General features: G+C 40.7%; 1 protein-coding gene across 1 annotated transcript in view; it reads right to left on the bottom strand.

Annotated features, from left to right (window-relative positions):
* Nucleotides 1–10874, bottom strand: part of LOC113169466 (adhesion G protein-coupled receptor B1-like) — a 38598-nt gene extending 27724 nt beyond the window's left edge. Inside the window, exon 1 of the mRNA XM_026370865.1 lies at nt 10442–10874. The gene's annotated coding sequence lies outside the window, so the exon portion shown is untranslated. The remainder of the gene's footprint in view (nt 1–10441) is intronic.
* Nucleotides 10875–14661: the final 3787 nt, after the last annotated feature.

Genomic DNA, 14661 nt, shown 5'->3' with positions numbered 1-14661 from the left:
GGTGCAGCTGATCCATAGGTTCACTATTAGATACTTTTAGGTTTACGATTTCATATCAATGGTTTGGGAATGAGAAATTGTGAAAAAGCAATGTAACAATCAGTTATAACCAAGTCTAATTTCTTTTCCACTGAGCGTACCCTGCAATGAGTATGAAGCCTCCTGTTGCTTCAGGAGCCAAAATCACAAAAAAACTGTTCTCCCACTTCTCCTGCAGACTTGAATCAATGACCTGAGAAGACTGCTGATAAAGTTGGGGAGGGGGGAGGAGAGGTAACACTAACAGCCAGAGCCTGTGAACAGTGACAGAGACTATCACTGTCAGAGACTGCACACTGACCCACACCATCCATCACAGGAAAGAAGAGGGGAGGAGAGGAGAGCTGGAAGATGATGAAAGGGCAAGGAGTGGACATGAGAGTCGAGTTAAAATGTTGGAGCACAGAAGAAAAAAGCATGGGAGATGAAATTTGAGAAATGATCACAAGAGGATGAGGGCAAAGATGATGAAAGTGAAGGAGAGCTGGGTCAAGTAGAATAGCTCTGAGAGGAAAACAGGAAGGACAGGGAATGGATGAGAAGAGGGTAGAAGTGAGACAAAGAGAAGAGAGGATAAAAGATAAGGTTCTGGTGAGGATAGTTTAAAAAAGGGGCAAAAGTTGAGGCAGGAAAAAAGAAATAAGTTCAGAATATTTAAAATTAAATGAAGAAATATGATGGCAGTACAGTGGTACAGTGGTTAACAGTTAAAGCAAAAAGGTTCTAGCGTTTGCATGATCTCCACATGCCTGAGTGTGAGTTTCCTCTAGGTAATCTGGTTTCCTCAGTCCCAAGACACAAAGGCTAACTGGTTACTCTAAATTACCTTCAGGTATGATGTGAAGTCTTTAAGTATTAGAAGGTCTGAAGGTCCAGAGTGTACCTCACCTCTTGTCCAATGTCCATCCCCTACATGCCCCCCCCTACATATGTGGACTTGAATCTTTTCAATTGCATTGATGTAAAGATGAAATATAAGTGGTCGGGTATTTGTTGAAGGAGACGAGGAAATTAAGATCTTTACAACCACACTCGTTGGTTTTCTTAATTTTCTTACTCCGTCCACCATTAGCTCCACATGACAGAGCATAACAGCAAATTAACAAGTGCTCAAGTAGACCAAATATGCCGAGCTCAGTATCCAGCTGCAATGTCCTCTAAGTGGAGAAAACAACATTGTAGATGTAATGAGGTGGAACATGGAGGGGTCACAAATAAATGCTTCACTTCAGCAGAGCTGCTGTACAACACAGCTGACAAAGGCAGATTGGAAAGTCAGCTATTCAAAGCCACATGTTTCCCTTTCGTGGGAAGACAAAAACTTTACACAGACGTTTATCTAAAGGAAGACAAATTGCCAGCAGGTGCATTATTGATGTGTGGACCTCTGTTAGGAGAAGTTCCAAGCTATTTTTATGACAGCGACAGTGACAACTAGGCCCTGGGAAACATCTGTTTTGCAGACGCACTGATTGCAAAAAAACATTGAACTACAGTAGATCAGCACTAGAGATCACAAAATTTAAATGTTGTCATTCCACCATGAATCTTAAGCAGAAAATCATTTATTTCAATAGGCCACATTTAGTTGTAGCTTCACCAACATACAGTTACCATGTGAAGTTTCTTTTCCGAGTAAAATCTGTAGAAATGAGACAGACTGTCTCAGACTGACAATCTGAAAACACATGGTAATGAATTGAATTGAAAAGCTGTATAATCAAGACAACAATAATTGACAAACCACTGACATGATTTAATTTCAGTTTAATTTGTGGGACTTCTATTTATCCAGAAACTAGTGGAAATGATGTTAGTGGCTTTTTCTCGTCTTTGCGCTATTAATTAGTTCATAAAGTAAGGATGAGGGAGGCTTACTGCGGGTAAAATTATACCACAGTGAGTTCTGATGATGAAAAAACAGAGACAAAACCAACAGAAAGTTCACGAGTTGTCTTACGAATATATGCAAAGTAATCAATCTTTGTGCTGAATACAATTCCAGTATCAGCCTCATGCATCAGCAAACAGATATATATCTGTATACGGCACAACAATAGCAGCGCTGAAGTCGGTCCCACATGTGGAGAAGTGTGCTGTTCAGTGGGGAGAGTGGTAATAACCCTGATTAGTTCCAGTGTTGATGGCTTCTTATGGAGCTTCCAGGGGAGAGTTGAATAGAGATGGAAATCAGGGCTCAGCTACGGATGATTATCTAGCCACTCCAGATCAAAGAGTTCCCTTGGTCTCATCACAGAGGATAAAAAAAATAATTTCACTCTGCACTATAAAACTACCTGTGTCGTTTTTTATTGAGACAGGCACAGAACTGTCTGAATTTAAACAAACAGGCAACATGCGTCTGCATAGGGGCAGATTGATACACATATGGTTACAGTTACATTGTATGTGGCTATGTTCAACTGCTTCACATGATTTATAAAACAAAACGCTTTTTAAAAAATGGCCATTAGAGCATCCATGAAGCTATGATTATTTAATTCTAAAATAAATGAAGTGCCAGGAGTTCAAAAAGTGCAAAAAATTACAGCATAATGTGTTAATAAGAACTCATATTTTCAGCCAAAGAGAGGGTCACGACACCGCTGAGAAAGCTGTGGAGGAAGCAGGGAGGGAACCATCTGCGATCTTTCCCAACCAAGGTGTCTGTGTACAGTATGTGCGTGGGGGGGAAATGCCATGAAAATGCCTACGTGCATGTGACTAATTTCTGTGGCATTTCTTCAACTCGCAGCATGTCAGAGTGAAAGAGCTTGCATGGTTGTGAAAAGAAGCTGGCTTTAGTTTGAGGTTTTAGTCTTTGTTTTTGAAAGAGAGGAAATAACAGTCCCAGCAGCGGTTTCTGTGATTTCGTTGTTTTCGTTTGCTCGATCGAGCTAGACTTTATTTAGATTTGAATTGAATACATTCCAAGCCTACATGCCTGTGATTATTCTTAAATCATCATCACTGCTGAGATTTTAGAGTGTGTAATATGCCGCGGCACAAATGCAAACAAAGAAAAAAAACGCTGCATCCACTGTAACTCATGACTGGTGTGATAGCAAAGATGAAGCAGTATTTGTTGGTATCATCTCCTCTCAGTGTATCACAATTTCTCAATGCAAGCAACACCCTGTGAATATACCCCCACCCCATCTGCTGGTGTGCCCAATGAAAGCGCTGTTACATCTATTTTTGAGTTTTAAGTGGAAAGGCAAATACAAATATATGGGACTGCTATTGTTTCTAAGGGAACCTGGTTGGCCATAAAAATGGCAGAGCTTGGGAGAACGTAGTCAATATCAGCCCCAAATTCTAATCTAATCTAATCTAATCTAATCTAATCTAATCTAATCTAATCTAATCTAATCTAATGAGAAGATGAACATTATGACAAAGGGAATTGAAGTCAGGCAATACAATGGAGTGGTTAGAGTTATGGAAAGCCATTGGTCAAGGCAATGATAACAGGTGTTCTGGAAGTAAAATGCATCCATGATGTGCATTGACTTTTGTCACTGAAGGTGTTAAATATTATTTGATCTTGGCTCTGCTTCACGTGGGTCACGTGGTTTGATCCATTGGCTGCTGTGTTTTTGTCTTCAGAGGCTTCCTGAGGAGCAGGCTGAGGTGTGAAGGTGTTTCCTCTGCTTCTCTCGCTCACTTGCTAACTGAAGTTATAAATAGCAAACAGGCAAGAGAATCCTGCTAATTGAAGACCTTGACTCACAGCAACGCAGCTCTGTTTCTAACATACTGTAACTGCTACTACACAAGGGTTCCACCAGTATGGACAGCCACTGTCAATTGTACTGATATTTCTGCCATTAATAAAAAGCAATATTAAATCAGTTTTATGTCAGGCATCAAATCCCTCCTATTAGAGGTGGAAATTGATTGTATAGCACATCAGGCTTTTAATAAAAATGGCATGAGGGCATCAAAATGTAAATTAATTCTATTAAAGTTTTTTTGTATTTATGGGCAGCATGTGTTTCAGGCCAGAGATACTGAAAGTCACCTCAAGGCTCCACCTTTGCTGGAGAGTTTAATTTCAGATCTAGTTAAATATTTAAAAACACTGCCAAAGACAGAAACATGAGCATGCAGAACAGAACTACAACACACAGTATGGCACACTACAATATGAAGGCACCAAGACCATTTATCACTTATCACCCTGTGTGCTTTTGTTGAATTGACCCGAAGTTCTGTTCTTAGAATTTAAAGCATTTTTGTGAGTCATTCTAGGCAGCATCATACCTGAATGCTTTCAAATCTTCAATAAAGGGGAAAAGACTCCTTAAACTGTGCGGATACCCTCAGAGTGGAGGCATAAAGACCCATAAGTAAGATGGCGACAACCTCAGGATGGCCTTATAAATAAATGTCAGCAAGCAAATTGATCTCTGCATATAAAGAGATGACCACCCAACCACAGCATACAAATTACTATGATGTGTCATAAATTTTCTAACTGTGTCAAATCCTAGGGCAGTGTGCCTTCAGACAACGAGGAAAGTAAAAGCAGCACAAATACATAATAATCATGATCAATAATATCTAATATAAGTAAAATTTAAATGAACAGTTATTATTTAAATAATGCCATTTCAACACAGTCCTCTCCTACCTTGAGATAAGAGTCCCAATCTTCCTGATATGCAGGAGCTTGTCACTGAGGAGCATTCACTTTCTTTTGTCTGGATTCAAGGACACATTAAGTTTACTCGCTCAGACTGAACTCTTTCAAATTCTAACTGCAGCTGCTGACTCAGTGGCTCTAACTATGGAGGCTAAGCCTTATCTGATTGTGTCATCTGCATCGTGATCGGTGTTATTTATATGGAAAGTAAATGAAAGAGGATCAAATACAGATCCTTGTTGTACACCTCCAGCATAATACCTCTAGACAGTACATCTGAATTGTATATACAATACTAACATTCAACGCTAATGCAAGAAGAACTCTATGAATGGAGGCCAGAAGTAGGCATGTGGAGGTTGGAACATGAAATGAATGATGTCTTCATTAACTGTAAGCTTAAAGCATGTAATATATCATGATGTTTCTGGCAGCTTAGAATATGTGGTGAACTCGGTAGACTGTTCACAAATACGGAACAAATTTGTCATTCATATAGAGTCGTGTCTGCGGTAACCTAATGACTATTAGTCCAACATTCACTCTCTTTTGACTTTGTTTCTGGTCTCTACCAGCTCCTGCGAGAAATAGGGGTTTAGTGGGTTTACAGAGGTTTTTTGTTAAGAACAGCTTGCTTGAGCAGTGACAGTGAAGTTAAAGCAATATACAGTAGAAGCTGGCACTCTTTCTCCCAGCTCTGCTGTGCTCTTCAACCATCTGATACGCTTTCCCCATCATCATCGTCACATTAGAACAAGCAGGAAGCCACAAAACGTACTAATCAATCAGAAATTGTTGAAATTCTCTGATTGGTTAGGAGGGCGTACCTCACTCAAATATGTCAGGAAGCAAATATCCCTGCACTGCTAGTAGTGCTGTCCTGTGAGTCTCACTTCACAGGAGGCAACCACAGTACTTCTCCACATTAAGATATTTTGTGGAGGATAAACTACTACTACTTAGTAGCACTTGGTGAAAAGCGGTAAGAAATGATAATTCTCTCTGGGTTCATCCCATAATGGCATTTGGCATTTCAAATATTTTTTAAAAGAAATAGTTTAGTGCAGGTTTGAGACATTATTATCACCCCAAATGTATTTAAATATAAGCGAGTAGTACAAGTATAAAACGTATAAAAGAGAGGGCAACCTTCCTGATCATTGAATGATGAGACTGAGTAGTACGCAGTGCAGACCGTTTAGCCAAGTAGACACCCCAGAAACCCAAGAAATTACGCATTAGTCTCAGAAAACTGTGTCGCCGGCCATAAATATGATTGTTGCACAAATGTGCTAATGGCATGGGTAATGTCAGGAACTCATACCCAGTTTGATTGGATAGTATGTTAGTATTATTGATCACTTACAAGGATATGAAAATATTGATTCTTAACAGTTGAAATTTTACATTTTATTTCTGTTTATTTTGCTGCTCAGTCATGAATGAAATGACAGCAGTCTTGTGGGAGCCAGCAGTGTGGAAGGAACTGTGTGATCACTTAATCATTCCTGTTGCTAAGCTATAAAGGCTGGACGAGGTGCTACATGGCTCCTTTTGTCTGGAGACAACTGTCAAGAGAACAGTCAAGCATAAACTGAGCTTACTGCTGACTGGCTGACAAAGACATTTGTAAGCATTAAAATACAAATCCTGTTGTAGATGGAACACTCAACACCAGACTTCATTCTGTGTACAGGTAGACATGTAATCCCTCACCCTGCATTCGCGAAATGAGAACAGCATGGTACTGCAGATAAAAAGTGGCGAGGGGTATAATTAACTAACACCAAGTTTGTGGTGCTTATTGATTTATCTAAATTATTTGATGCTGTAGACCGTTCTAAACTAAGAAGACGTCAAAGAAATGAGTCACTTGAACAAAGTAGCAACATAATTTGCCCACCACATTGCAGGTAGATGTCAGGGTTGTCGAAAGAGATTAAGGTAACTTAAGGTGCCTACCCTATTTTCAGACAATGACCATGACCACAGGTGACTCTGACAAGCCACTTTTTTGCAACATATGATTAAGCTAAGATAATGAAAACACTTGGTTTCAAGAGGGAAATTCAGGCAATCTGAAAAATAATTGTTTGTATTTGATTGTTGATTGATATTTGCCTTTGAGAGTAAAGGCCTAGAAACTTTGTACAACATTTTGCACTTTCTGTACTTCTATGCTATCTGCTATCTGCTTCAACACATTCAGAAATAAGTTCCCCCATCAGTATGAAAAATCATTCAAAGCAATTACAACTAAGTAGCTATTCAGATCGGAGCACGAGGACCGAGGTGTGAATGCAGCCACTGAGGCTCCTACTGGTGAAGCTTTGCGGCTGTTACATGGTTGTCAGCCTAAGTTCCTGTCTCACTACACATATTGGACAAGCCTCATTAATCACCCTTCCCAAGCTTCTCGTTTAGTCCCTAATTAGGGGAGCCAGTGGTTTTGCAAGGATCTGGTCAACCTCCAAGTTGCTCCAAGCAATGATAGCCTCCCCGCAGTGCTATCGAGAAGCCATTAGGAACTTTCTGAACATAGGATATTGGCATGTTTCACCTTTAAAATGTGTGTGTGTGTGTATGTGTGTGTACTAGACGAGCCTGTCTGTGCTAACGGATTGCTGTGTATTTAGTCCAAAGCGTAGTGGGTGTGACACACAAAGCGATCTGTGCAGCTCAGAGACAGCAGAATAGCACTGTCTGTCTGTGTCACACAGCCCTATGTCTACAGTCCCTCTCTATCTTGCCTTTAATCCATCTTCTCTCTTCCCGCTGCCTGTCTCCTCATCACCCATCTATTCATCTCCCCTCTTTCAATGACTGCCTCTGTCCCCCCCCCTCCGCACACCCTCTTCACTGCTCCTCTCTCTGATGTCACAAATTCAGATATGAGGTTCTCTGATCACACACAGCCTTGGACACTGCGGCCTTGTTTTGGAGGGGGGGGGTGCGATCAGAGGATGAGAAGATGGAGGGAAGGCGAGTGAGTCGACGGTACGGGTATTTCCCGAAACAGTGGGAGGATGTTAAGATGTAGAAACAAAGGGGGACATCTAGGTTAGAAAAATCATGCATGAATGCCTCTGAAAAGGCCTGTGTTGTGTTGCTGGCTTGTCTCATCCCTGTGACTCTGAGCCAGCCGTGCCTGTCAGGGCACTGCTGTTCAGTCTATTTCTGTTATCTGCTCTCTTTATTGTGGATAAAACAGTTGACTGCTAATATCCATACCTGGGGGGTGATGGGAGGGGGGTAGGGGGGGTGTTAGTAGAGCTTCTCAGACTCTGAACCTGGCACTGGCCCTGAATAGCAGACAAGTGCTGTACATGTGACTCTCTGGATGGACTGAGGGCAGGACTTACCTGGATGTATGATGTGTTTTCTTTGCAATACATAAACAACATAAAAAAATAAAACATAAATAAAATATATGTTTTGCAGTTAGAAAGCAACGTTATTTAGTTTTTTTTATTTTATGTGCTCATGTGTTATAAAATGCACAGAATTATGATGTGAGACTCATCATCTGCAGGGTCTTGACTGGAACATTTTAATATTAAAGAGAAGTGAAAATAAGTTTCTTAATGAAAAACAAATAATCCTTGTTGAACAGGCGTCACAGGCTGCAGCGACTTGGTGGCAAGGGTAGTTCGCTGAGGTTTCCTAATGATGGCTGTGTTGTGCACAGAGGTTTTACATACTGCACACCCCTTCTTGGAAGATGCACGAGTAGAGGAGCTGGATTTAATGAAACATATGAAGAGGGGACACTAAACGTGAAAAAGGCACATGTAATATAATTTGACCTTAATGTATCCCAGCCTCTGAAAAACATGCAGCACTGGGCTGCTAGAGAGAGCCGCTCACTCAGAAGGATTGAATTCATTTCGCCTCCGGTGGAGTATTTTATTCCCTTCTAATATATATTTTCTTCTTTCTGATAATTTATGAAATGTTTCTATAAACTGTTTGGTGCAGCGTGTTATTGGTCTATCATTACTGGCACTGGCCTTCAAATCCCATTATCGTTCAAGCTGGAAATTGTGAGTATTCTTCAGCTTTAAAGTGCACGTGCATCAAACAAACAATAAAGATGCAGCACTTTCAGATGTCAAGTGCCCACATCCCCTAAAATAGACTTCTACTGACCAAATCCTCGCTGGTTGAGAATCCCTTTTTTTTTTTTTTTTGTGACTTTTAGCTCAACCGTCTGACGAAAGCCAACATTACGCAGCTTTGGCACAGTAACTAGTAAAAATAAAAGCTGTATTGTCCACTGGACGAGGCTGTGTGTTTTTATAGTGCCCCCACTAGTATGATCTGGGAACTTGAAAATGCCTGTTGGACTCAATTATTGATTATAAGCATCCAGACTTGGAAAACACACACATAAACCTAAATCTTAACCTACATAGCTGGAAATCCAACTGAAAACACTGTTTTACAAAGTTTGACCGAAAACAGCAGCCCACCCGTCTCTAGCCTGTATCATTCTCAATTTGTGCATGCACATGCACAGAATGGACATTACCGAGTCTTGCTGCAGTGCAAGAAGAGTTGAGGGAGGCTCCTTGCACCAGAAGGGGGACAGTGAATGACAACCCATTTTGTGGGGAATGCGACTGCTGGCCATCAGTGAGTGATACCAGGCTGACTGAAAGTGCGCCACAGCAAGAGGCTCTGAGCATTCGTCTGCCTACTCCACTGCAAAGAAATCAGCTGCGTGCCTCTGGTGTCTCCCATAAGCATCAATGGGCATGATTTCACTGTGTCTTATCATATTCTCTTTCCATCCTTTGTACATTTGAGCAGGATAAAATGAATGCTGGATTTAAATTCCAATAACATAACAGATTAATTATCTTCACAGATTAAACCATCACCTCAACCTATAACACAAATATTTTTAAAAGTCTTTTGTCAATAAAAATATATTAAGTTCAATACAGTCAGGTTTAAGTGGATACTAGCTGTTTGCTTCTTGAATAAATAACTCAAAAGACAAACTGAAGAATAAAAAACAAATGTTTAACTGTAAATGCAGCCTTGCATACTGGCAAATATACACACTGCTAAAATTAATGGAGGGGCAAAAAGGGCACAACACTTTGGCTGGTATGGCTGTTAACAAAGTTGAAATGTATTTATTTACTGCAAAATATTCCTCTGCATGTGTTTAATATCTACATGCTGCTAAAAAGAGTTGCGCTCACGCATTCTTTAAATGCCTCCAGTGACGTCCTAGCTGGTGTTAAACCTTTAAAAAACCAAAACTCATGAAATTTCATGGTGTTTGAACGAAGCTTGGTTACAAAAATCCCCAAAGAGAAACGCGCTTCCCTCGATGCTCGCGGGCTGAGTAACCCAGGCGGCGACCGTCCACCAGCGGTGCGACTCCCCGAGCGCAAACCAGCCGGGTGTGTGAGACTGGGAAATCCTAGTCCCCAGTAAAAATGAAAGGGGGGGGGGGGGGGCACACCTACAGAATAAATAACCAGATATTTTAGTATTAACTTGAAATAGATCTCTTTTTCTTAGCTGATTTAGCTCCAAGACGCGCAGTGACAACAGTGACAAAGATCGACGCGTATCTCGCCAAAACGAAACGCAGAGAAAAACGTAAGAGGCTGTGTTGATGTCGTGTGTGTGTGTGTGTGTGTATGTGTGTGTGTGTGCAGCAGCGGTGTCAGCAGAGGGTCAGTACAAGTGAATCATTTTTTAATTACCAATAAATAAATAAAAAACAGAATTTACCTTTAGTAAGTTACAAGTCCTTCTGATGCATGCTGCCAGTGACCAAAGCTCGGTGCGTTCACAGTTCCCAATTCCCAAAGCCCGTGGATAAGTCCTAAGATAAGTCCGCAAAACGCATCACTAGAAACACTGAGCAAAATAAAGACTGGGATCAAGAAGAGAGTAAAACTTAGAAAGAGCAGTTCTGGATGTCCGTTAGTTCCCACTTTGCCTCCAGTGCGTAAAATTGGTCCAGAAAATCCCCACAGCGCTCACATAGTTCCAGAACGAGACGCTCCTCTGTCGTTTACGCACGGAGAATCCCGTTTACAAATACTTGTTGTGTTTGTTTGTTATTCCCCAAAGGTCGACCTGGCTCTCCTGAAGTTATTCTCCCAAGCCTCAGATCCTCCCCGCGTTCACCTTCCACTGTCTCTTCCAGGTGAATGTGAGCGTCGAGCGCCGCGGCAAATCAAAGAGGGTTGAGCGCGCGCGTCGGGAACCGCCGTCCGTGCCCCCTGAGCTCGCGGCTCTGGAGCGTCCTTGTCTTGTCTGTGTGTGTCCGCGCGCAGCAACAGCCGGATTCCTTATTTGGAAGCCCGGGGCTCGTGCCGCCGTCAAGAGAGTCAAATTATACCAAAATGATTTCCAGCTAAATCTTTCAAAATAAATATCCTAATTGGAGCGCTTCAGTGAAGGGGCTCTTGATTAGAGCGGCACCTGGTTTTTCAAATGAACCATTCCGACCAAGAAAAGAGAGAGAGAGAGAGAGAAAGAAAAAGGAAACGGAGGAGTTCTGACTTAGAGGTTAAAGACATACGATATGTCGACCTTTGTATATGTTTTTTTTATTCTTTTAATTGTTATTGTCATTTCTGTTTCTGCTTTTTTTTTTATTTGTATTTTTATTTTGGAACACCTGTTAAACTCCAAGAATAAAATGAGAACTGTGGATATTTTTAGGTGAATATACAAAATGAAGTCAGGAATGATAAGTATATATGATACATATAGGCTACATGTATGTTTCTTCAGTCTAGATGAGATCTACAGCGTGCATAGATACACACAGGCTTTCTGTAGGCAGCTCAAACACTTTAAGTCAAAATGTCACATATCATGTTTCTTTATAAATTTCAGTTAAAGTTTTATTAATTAAAAAAAAAAAATATAAAAATCCCACAACCACTAATGGAACATGCGTCCTTCGGGAATGCTTTTATTTTGAAGGTGAACTCCACTAATTTCCTGCCACATTCTCCCTTTGCTGTGTTCAAAGCTGAAGGGTTTCCTCTCAATATAAAATCCACCCATCAGCCCCCTCTTCTGGAGTCAAACAGCGTCAATTGCATGTTATGTCAAGTCTGAGGCAGCACCTAGATCCAGCACGCGATGAGGAAGTGTTGGGAAAAATATTGACAACCAGGAGACACGTGCGGGGTCATAGCTGCACTAAAACACCTCAGCTGAAGAATACTGAAGACTGGTTCTTCTAGGTTTTTATTCTAAACATATAGAGTATGACATGTTTATAAAACAGTGTAAAATAGTAGATAGAAATAGATTCAGACTATATCTAGAATGGACTTTAATGAAATTAGCTGAAATGAGTAATTGTCATTTATTAAACTTATAACGTGCATTAAGAAAGGTGGTAGGCACTGGTTTTGTGGTAATCAACTACGTGTATTATATATTATAGCCTGAGTAACTTTTTTCCTTTTTCAAATGAAGATTGTCACCAAATCTAAACAGCTAATAAATAATGAGACATTATTAATGACTGACCACCTGTCAGTCTGTGAATCAGTGAAATCAGCTTGACTCTTACCAGCTGTGCTGCTCTTCTTCCACACAATGGTGGTATATAACTTTGGCTCTTACTTTTAATTAATTAGGAAAAATCTTTTGCCTCTGGGGACCCGTGTGGTCTGTGCTCCAGGTAACCCAGTCATGCATTTAACATAAACACCAAAATGAACCATTATTCCTTCTTTATTATGACAGGTGTCTCTGTTGTGCTCCCTGCTAACGTAAAATAACCAATTTAGAGACGTTAATTAGACATTTCTTTTTTGTTTAGTCACAGTTAGATTGCACTGTATATTTTAAAACACGTCCTAAGTGCTGTGTTGTAAACATAAGCAGAAACGGCTATTCCTACATGTTGGATTATGTTAGAGTTTGAGTTGCTGTGTTACTGTGTTGACCGGCATCAGATCATTACTGAGAGCTCTGGCCCACACACTTTTAAGGCCTTGAGCAGAATGTGAACCTAGGCCCCACTTGAAATGCACATTGACAACACCAGGTCACCCGTGTATAAACTGAAGAGCAGACTACAAATTACTGCCAAGATTTAGAACTACAAATAAAATCACTGAAAAAGCAATGAGTCAGTGTATTCATGCAATTTATTTTCTGTTATTTCTGTTTTCCTAAAAGTACATTCATTGTTGAAAGTTAAAAGGTTAAAAATATTGAACTATGACCTGCCATTTTTTCTTTTCTTTTTTGCCCCATGTTGAGTTAATGACTAATAAAACATGACGGTGCATAAAGACCATGGAGCTAATGAACCAAAACGTTCTGCAACCATTTATAATTCATCAATTACCCATTTTCCTGCTCATTTGTGACTTAGATGTAGCATTATAATCAGTTTAGTCCTGATAGTATATGTGTGTGTGTGTGTGTGTGTGTGTGTGTGTGTGTGTGTGTGTGTGTGTGTGTGTGTGTGTGTGTGTGTGTGTGTGTGTGAGATTTGCTTTTTGTGAACAAATTTCTTGCACTGGCTTCTATCACTTAGACTTAAACCAACCTCTTGAGCCTTGTGAGTGGATCCCCAACTGGTGTCCAATAGAAGCAAAATAAAATTGGTTATTGTAACCCAGAGGTGTAAATGGAAACTGGAATAGACCACTGCTGTGGTCTTCAGAAGGAAGATTCCTCCCCGCTGTGCACTGGGACACTGGGACACCACTTAAATGCAGTGATGATCGTACACAGTACAGATGTGGTTCAAAAATGGGTCATTTAATCAGATTAACGAAATAAAAGATAAGTACAGATGAGAGGCAATTTCCTTTAAGGTCATTTATAATACAGTTTTTATACTATGCTTCCAAATACATTATTAATTATCCTCTAATAGACAGTACCCTGGTAGATTCGTGTAGCCGGGAAACTCCAAGCATTAACAAAGGTTCCTGTCATAGGAAGGATATCAAGTGATGTACAATATCAAACGATGCAATTACAAATACACAAGTAATCTTATTGATTAGGTATCACATGTGCTTGTCAGGAACTTTCCATCCTACTGATCAGTGTGATCAGGAAAGCGGAGCTAGGATCAGCACGTGTTCAGGACCATGGATAGCTCCACAGTGAGCAGAGACCATGTAATTTAGCACAGTGAACTTTCGGTCACCTTTTTTTCATCATTGTGCAGTAATACAAAGCCAGAGATGTTTTGATAAATAGGCTTCTGAACATGTCTTTCAACTCGTCTGGGTCCCTCACGCCTCGGTGCAATAATCTAATCATATCAGTTCAGATCCTGCCTCCATTATGTTGTGTGCAGTATCCACGTTGCTATTATTCTCTGTCCCCCGTATACCCACCTGCACGATTGTTCACCGACCCCTGCTAAGCTCGTCCCCCTCAATTCCCAGACAGATCTTCTACTGTGTCTCACCCACTAGTAGCCAGCTATTAGCTCGTAGCTAATGGGTAAAAATGTTTCCAAGAAGAAATTATAGAGGTGAGGTACAAGGCAAGAAAAAATATCCAAGGTGAGAAGAAAAACATTAAATCAAAGTGCTATAGAAAGATATGCTTCCATTTGATAAGGTGTAAGTGCAGGCTTTCTTGCAGGATAAGGGAAGTTGTGGAAGAGTTCTGTTTTCAGCAGTTTTTTTGAATTTTGGGAGTGATGCTGCTGAGCGTGCAGAGTTTGGTAGCTCGTTCCACTGTCATGGGACAACTGAGCTTTTCTTAGGAGCTTTCCGTGTGTGGTGAAAGGACCAGCAGACACCGTTCGTTGGCAGAGCGCAGTGGACGAGAGGGGGGGGGGGATTGTAGACCTTTAGCCCTCGTTCAAATTACTATTCAGAAACACTACAGCATTATGAAAAGCAGAACTAAATCAGCACCCAACCCTGGGATTGCTTACTCAGCTGTGCCTCTCAGTTCAAGTGTGTTATGTCAGAAGTTAACGTCGCAGTAGTTAGTTGTTT

The sequence above is a fragment of the Anabas testudineus genome, chromosome 16 (assembly GCF_900324465.2).
Source record: "Anabas testudineus chromosome 16, fAnaTes1.2, whole genome shotgun sequence".
In the NCBI taxonomy this organism is placed as follows: domain Eukaryota; kingdom Metazoa; phylum Chordata; class Actinopteri; order Anabantiformes; family Anabantidae; genus Anabas; species Anabas testudineus.
This window is presented reverse-complemented; position numbering and strand designations above follow the sequence as displayed.